This window comes from Coenobita brevimanus, chromosome 1 (genome assembly GCF_032717465.1).
Source record: "Coenobita brevimanus isolate Jiangsu-jjx chromosome 1, ASM3271746v2, whole genome shotgun sequence".
NCBI classification, from domain to species: domain Eukaryota; kingdom Metazoa; phylum Arthropoda; class Malacostraca; order Decapoda; family Coenobitidae; genus Coenobita; species Coenobita brevimanus.
Window position 1 is genome coordinate 14,021,771 of NC_136954.1, and position 7,816 is coordinate 14,029,586.

The 7,816-nt window shown below is 42.6% G+C and overlaps 1 pseudogene; it reads left to right on the forward strand.

The window, feature by feature from the left end:
* LOC145410360 (glutamate receptor 4-like) overlaps window positions 1-7,816 on the forward strand; it is a 104,419-nt pseudogene that overhangs the window by 5,205 nt on the left and 91,398 nt on the right.

Genomic DNA, 7,816 nt, shown 5'->3' on the forward strand with positions numbered 1-7,816 from the left:
ACCCAATGGAATATATTTTGGGGATAATTGGTGATAAAGCAGATTCAGCAGCAAAATATGTGACATATAGATCAATAATGAACCCTGGCCTAACAGTTCATCATATATACAAAAGTAAACTCTATATACCTGACCATACACGTAGGTCATTTACAAGGTTACGACTTATGTCACATAATTTGAGGATTGAGACCGGAAGGTGGAGTAGAACACCTCGTGAGTCGAGGTTGTGTGAGTGTGAAGAGGGTAAGGTCCGAGATGAAACTCATGTTTTGTTAGAATGTCCTTTGTCTGCTGATTTTCGCCGTAAGTTTACAATGTTAAATTTCTCGTTACTTACTGATTTACTTAATGAAGCAGAAAACTGTAAAGAGCTATGTAAGTATATTGATGATGCATTTAGGGTATACGATTAAATAATGTTCTGGGTAATAATGTGATAATGTGTACATAGTGGAGGTTAATCTAGATGCATAGTTGACTGGTATACACTGTACTATTGTAGTTTATGGAACTAATTGGAAACTATGTTTTTCAAAGGAATGGAGTACAAGACAAATGTTTGTTGGTACCTCTCTACTTATAATGTAAATATGTTCTTTGTTTGGACAAAAATTGTATTCTTTGCGATAGTTACCAGCTTACGAAATGTAACCATGTGAAGAATTTTTGTCAATAAACTAACTAACTAACTGTGTGGGAGTGTGGTGTGTATTGTAGTGTAGTGTAGCATTCCGTAGCCTAGTGTAGTGTAGTGAAGTGTAGCATTGTGTAGTGCAGTGTAGTGTAATGTGGTGTAGTGTAGTGAAGTGTAGCATTGTACAGTGCAGTGTAGCGTTGTGTAGTGTGAAGTAGCGCAGCGTAGTGCGGTGTAATGTGGTGTGTAGTGTAGTGCAGCATAATGTAGTGCAGTAAAGTGCAGTGCAGTGCAGTGTGGTGTATTGTAGTGTAATGTACTGAAGTGTAGCATAGTGTAGTGAAAAGTGTTGTGTACTGTGGCGTAGTGTAGTGTAGTGAAGGTATCGTAGTGAGAGGCAGTCTCCCTTATTTCCCCCAGTAAAATAACCATGGGTAAAATCCCGCAAATAATCCCCTCCTCTTTATAGTATTTTCAAATCCTGCGTACGGTATATTGCGTTTGGCTTCTTTGTATATTATTTTCAACGCCTTCTGTGCTACTTTCAACGTCTTCTGTGTTATTTAGAGCGCCTCTGCATAGTATATTCAGCGCCTTCGTTCATTACTTTCAACGATTCATATACTATTATCAACGCCCTGGTATAATAGTTTCAATGTCTTAGTATATTATTTTAGGGTCCTTCGTATATTACTTTCAGAAATTTGCCTTCATCTTTCCAGCGCCTGTGTATATCTTCAAACGATATTAAATTGCAGCTCATAATCGACATTGCATTAATTCCCCTCCTTTTATCCTGCGGTTAGGGACCTTGATTTTCATTAGACTGCTGTGAGTCGTCTTCCAGGGGACGATCGTCTCTTTATTTTCCTTTCAATTTCTCTTTCTCCCCACCCACCCACCAACAGCACTGGACCTGTCTCCCCTTCCACATGCTCTGTCGATATTCATGTTTGATGCTAAGAACTGTGTCCTCCTCCTCCTTAAAAAATCAGCCCATCCTCTCTTCCCCAGGCCCAGTCAGCACTGATCTACGACGCGGTGATGGTGGTTGCTGAGGCGCTGACCAGACTACGGCACAAGAAAGTGGACATGTTTGGTGAGTCTCCTGGGCTGGGGACGCCGCGGATCATCAGCTGCCACAGTAATGACGCTGATCACAGCGTCTGGGAGCACGGCGAGAAGATCACCAGGCACTTGAGGAAGGTGGGTCCAGGAGTAGGTGTCAGGGTGGGGTATTAGGGTGCCAGGGTGGGGTATTAGGGTTCCAGGATGGGGTATTAGGGTGCCAGGATGGAGTACTAGAGTGCCAGGATGGAGTACTAGAGTGCCAGGATGGAGTATTGGGGTACCAGGGTGGAGTATTAGGGTGTCAGGATGGAATATTAGGGTGTCAGGGTGGAGTGTTGGGGTGCTAGGGTGGAGTATTAGGGTGCCAGGATGAAGTATTGAGTGCCAGGGTGGAGTAATTAGAGTGCCAGGATGGATTATTTAGGGTGCCAGGGTGGAGTAATTAGGGTCCCAGGGTGGAGTATTTGGGTGCCAGAGTGGAGTATCAGTGTCTAGAATGGTGGTTAGGGTGTCAGGATGTAGAATTAGGGTGTCTGTGGAATAGTGTGGTGTTAGGATGGAGTTGCAGGAAGGATGTCAGGAGTGAGTAACAAAAAATCACCAGGGGGTTGAGGAAGGTGGTTGAGGAGTTAGATAATACGTACTGTAGAGATGTTAGAGTGCTAGAGAGGAAAAATAATTCTCTAGGATGGAGTATTATGGTGCCCAGAGGCTGTTGTTGTTGTTGTTCTTGTTGCTTAACCCTGGACCTCCTGACCAAGCGTACCCGTCGACCACAGGTAAACAACCGCCCCTATAAGGTTGTCCTATAGGTTCCGTACACCGTTGATATTGTGTCTGTGTTTTAGTGTGGCATGTGCTGTGCAGTGCTTCATTATGTGTGTTACGTTGTGTGGGTTTAGTGTACAAACGAGGCCCATGTCTGTGATTATACCCAACCCAAATCTAAACTGATATCTGAGGAGGGTTGGATGATGTCCTACTGTAAGCCAAGCCAGGGGAACTCGACCAGCTCTATGTAAGGATACCTCTGGTGGGTGGATGACAGGAGGTGTGGCACGTAGTAGTGTGATCCGATCGGGGTGTTGTTTTGCCCTGCGCGTGAAGTGGGTAGGTAGGTGTTTCTTCAGTGATATAATGTCTGTGATTGGCTGTGTTAGGTTGTAGGATTAAGTGTCTGGGTGGGATATTAGAGTGTTAAGAAGGATGGGTATGCTGTCAGGGTGCAAAGCTAGGTTGTCAATGTGGAATATTTAGGGTGTCAGAGTGTAGAATTGAGTTGTCGTTGTGGAAAATTAGTGTGTCAGGGTGTAAAATAAGGTTGTCAGTGTGGAATATTAGGGTGTCAGGGTGTGGAATTCGGTTGTCAGCGTGGAATATAAAGGTGTTAGGATGTAAAATTATGTTGTAATATGGAATATTAGGATGTCAGGGTGTAGAATTATGTTATAGTATAGAATATTAGGGTGTCAGAGTGTAGAATTATGTTGTAGTATGGAATATTAGGTTGTCAGGGTAGGCCTGGGTTAAGGTGTCAAGAACGAATAAAAGACGATGCCAGGCACTTGAGGGAGATGTGTAATGTGTTATGGTGGCACTGTGGACATGTTATGGTGCTACAGAGGGTAACTATTGCACTATACCCTTTCTTACCATAACATGCCAGATTTTCGTCCTGTTGCGGCTTCTTTCACGTAACTGAATGGCAGAAAAAGATATTGCTGAAGTTCTACATCCTCTCCACAGCACTGTTTCCTGACTGGCATCATATTCTAGTGTTAATCTATTGTTACAGCTCAGCATTCAAGGTGGAGAGATGGCAGTTTTAGGTTAAGTTAGGGTAAAAAGAGTATAAGTGGAATATTAGGGTGCAAAAAGTTCATAGCCATAGTTCATTTGCCTTCATATAGCACAGATTTTCACGCGTAGCTCATTGGCAGAAAAGACACGGCTTGACATCCTGCTATTCTTTCTTTGCTTTTAACTCATAAAATAGTTTTGTCTTCTGTCTTTCTTTCCTTCATTCTTTCCACGTCCTTCAGCCTGTGGGTGACTCTACAATGAGTGACAAGTCAAATGGTTTCCTGTGCACCAGGAAACCATTTACTACGCTGGGTGGTAACCATATAACCAAATTTTGGCGCCTGGTGGTTTAGTGGTTAATTATTGCGCTCCAATCGGATTGAGCCGGTGAAGGTTTATATCCAAGGGGTAGTTGGGGTTGATTGCTCATGTAACGCCACTCAGGGATGAGTGAGGCTGGTCACTCTCGTCTTAAATGTCAGGACCAACTGCCTAGCCCCGGGCTCCTACGCTCCTCATGGGGCAATGTAGAATTGGATGATGGATGGATGGATGGACAAACCTTCCCTATAACAAATAGCCTCGAAAAGACCAGCAAGTGTGCTGCTGTTTGTTTTTCTTTGTAAGAGATTTAGGGGGACAGGGTGAAGAAGTCGGCATCAAAAATTTTGTCGCCTCTTAGTTTTCTCTCCATCTGCTTTAAAAAGCAGTGAGATGAATCCACAGTAATTTAAACTGTTCGCATTATTTGGCCATTGATCAGTGTTATCTGTGTTAATTCCTACAGATTCACCACAGATTTTCGTAGACCATGAAAAAAAAAGAAGCAGGAGAAGCGACAGGACTTTTGATGCTGACCGTACCTCTACTCCCAGACGTCATTGTTCATGTCAAGGAAGGTTTCTCTCACCGAAGGAGTGACACTGCATCCTGGACAGAAGTGTTGTGAGTCCATGGGGAGGCTGTGCGTACAATAATATCCTTGTGTAAGCGAGGGCAGACATTGGTATGGCAGCGGTGGTAGGGTGCTTAGCGGATGAGGTGTGCAGCAGGTTTATGGGAATATGACACAGACAGCAGCAGGGTGAGCTGAGGCATGGGGGTGGTGGTGCACTGTTAAACGCACATTACTGTGTTAACGAGAGAGAGAGAGAGAGAGAGAGAGAGAGAGAGAGAGAGAGAGAGAGAGAGAGAGAGAGAGAGAGAGAGAGAGAGAGAGAGAGAGGTGGAGTCTCACTTTGACACTGATACCTCTCACGTGTCTAAATTCTCTCTCTCTCTCTCTCTCTCTCTCTGAAATGGGAAATCACAAATAATAGCAAGATCAGTAAAATTAATAATATAATGACAAGCAGCAGCACTGGGATTGCAACACCCACGCTCTCCAGCTGGTCAAGTGTCGAATATTTTACCTTGCCGTGTGACCTTGACCTTCGACAGATTACTCTAGAAATCTACTTCCTTCATCCTTGCCTGGCGCATATCCTTTCCACCAACTTTGACCCAGATTAGGTCAGATATGTTTGAGTTGACTTTGTCCTGTGAAGCAGACGTCGAACGGAAAATTTTTATATTATAGCACTTTTTTTAAATTTAACATGACAGATATTCATGACCGTTTTCAGCTCATTTAATGGCCATGTGTATTCAGACTGGACGGTTGATTTGGGTAGAAACTAAGGAGACTCATTGGTACCCTCATACCTAAAATACATCGAACTTACACGCAGCCACGACTTTGTATTTGATTTGGGAGAGTGGGCCAGTACCATCACGTGAAAGCAAACCAGTACATTATTTCGTTACCCGTACTGTGTGTTGTTGTGTGTTTCTTGCATTATCTTTGTATTGTTGGTGTGTTTCTTGCATTATCTTGGTATTGTTGGTGTGTTTCTTGCATTATCTTGGTATTGTTGGTGTGTTTCTTGCATTATCTTGGTAGTGTTGTTGGTGTGTTTCTTGCATTATCATGGTATTGTTGTTGGTGTGTTTCTTGCATTATCTTGGTAGTGTTGTTGGTGTGTTTCTTGCATTATCTTGGTATTGTTGGTGTGTTTCTTGCATTATCTTGGTATTGTTGGTGTGTTTCTTGCATTATCTTGGTATTGTTGGTGTGTTTCTTGCATAATCTTGGTATTGTTGTTGTGTTTCTTGCATTATCTTGGTAGTGTTGTTGGTGTGTTTCTTGCATTATCTTGGTATTGTTGTTGGTGTGTTTCTTGCATTATCTTGGTATTGTTGTTGGTGTGTTTCTTGCATTATCTTGGTAGTGTTGTTGGTGTGTTTCATGCATTATCTTGGTATTGTTGGTGTGTTTCTTGCATTATCTTGGTATTGTTGGTGTGTTTCTTGCATTATCTTGGTATTGTTGGTGTGTTTCTTGCATAATCTTGGTATTGTTGTTGTGTTTCTTGCATTATCTTGGTATTGTTGGTGTGTTTCTTGCATTATCTTGGCATTGCTGGTATGTTTCTTGCATTATCTTGGTATTGTTGGTGTGTTTCTTGCATTATCTTGGTATTGTTGGTGTGTTTCTTGCATAATCTTGGTGTTGTTGTTGCAGGTTGAGATGGAGGGACTGACAGGCAACATCAGCTTCACGGACGAGGGTAAGAGGAAGCTGTACTCACTGGACGTGGTGGAAATGACACTCAACAGCGAGACGGTCAAAGTGAGTGTGAAATTTATCCTTGTTTGGGTTTTTTCTTATCTTTTATCCTTATCGTGCTTTGTATCTTTATTTTCTATCTCTCTCTCACTTTCGTTTGAGTTGATCCTTAACGCCAAGGTCGTCAGAGGGGTATAATGAATATTGAGTCTCTCTCTCTCTTTCTCTCTCTCTCTCTCTCTCTCTCTCTCTCTAACACAGAGACCGTCAAAGTGAGTATTAGCATCTTCAGTCCAATACCGTGCATTTTCATTTTCTTTTGGTTACTCCAAACGATTTTTATCAGCGTGGATTGAGAGATAACGGGAATTATAACCAGCGTCTCCAGTTCCCACATTTCCATTCTGTATACCTTTGTTGCATTCCCTGCTGAGTTTGATTTTTCCAGCAAGATCATTCATCCAGTGTTTCTTATTTTTTACTCTAATTTATCCTTACCTAACCCAACCTAACAGATTACCTAACTGACTAAGAAACTAACCTAACCTGATACTAAGAAAAGTAACCTAACTTAACCAAGAATTTTCTAGGTAAGGAAAAATGTAAAAATAGTACACGGAATGGAAATCACGAACCCCTAAATCTCATAAGTTTAATAAAATCGCTTAGACGCAGCAGGAGTAAAAAATACGTCATCATAGTGAAGGGTTGGTGTTGGAGATGGATACCTTCATGTACTGGCACCGATATAACTGGTCGGGTAATCTGCCTGGCTGTACAAACGTCCCTAAACTACTTAACCTGAGCGGAGGAGGATGGACGGTCGTAGAAGGGAGACAGCCTGCAGTCCATAAGATTCACGTTACATATGAACCTGGGTCTTTACTGCTAGTCAAGAAGTTCAGCAATATAAGCTTAACATTTACTCCTCTTTGCTCACCACTGCTCTGTTTGTCGTTCTTCCTCATTTATCCATTTTAACTCCCCAAGTATGTTAATGACAGACGACCCTGTACTCATATATATAGCCAACTCGCGTGCTTGCGTGTGTGTGTGTGTGTGTGTGTGTGTGTGTGTGTGTGTAAAGCGTTGTTAAGTAGCATAAAAAATCGTAAAACATCAACATACTCATGGGTTAACATTTTTTTTAAGCACATGATGTAATTATCCTATATTAAAGGAAGTATACAGTTTTCTCCTCTCCTAGCAATTGCAGGCATAGTCAGTGATCCTTGTGCAATCTGGAATTCCAAACTGATGAATAAATAGTAACCAATGGACCGTCAGAAAATAGAGGTTTGCCCACACCTTCAGGCCGTCAGTCTTAATAATCGACTGTGAGCCATTTAACATTTTGTTTGCGAATTGCCAACTTTGTTGTGTGTACGTGTGTAAGTTTCCGTATAGGTGTGTGTGTGTGTGTGTGTGTGAGAGAGAGAGAGAGAGAGAGAGAGAGAGAGAGAGAGAGAGAGAGAGAGAGAGAGAGAGAGAGACTGTAAAGTGGCCAGGGGGGGAAATATAAAGGGAATATTATGAGGGGCGGGGGGAAGGAGAGGATCAGGTGAGACATATATAGGGACACAGGAGGAGGGGATTGTTGGTGGGAGGAAGTGGGGAGAGGAGGAGGTTAACGAGGAAAAGGGGAGAAGAGATGAGAGGAAAAGGAGGAAAGGAAAGGGGAGAGAAGAGGGGGGGGA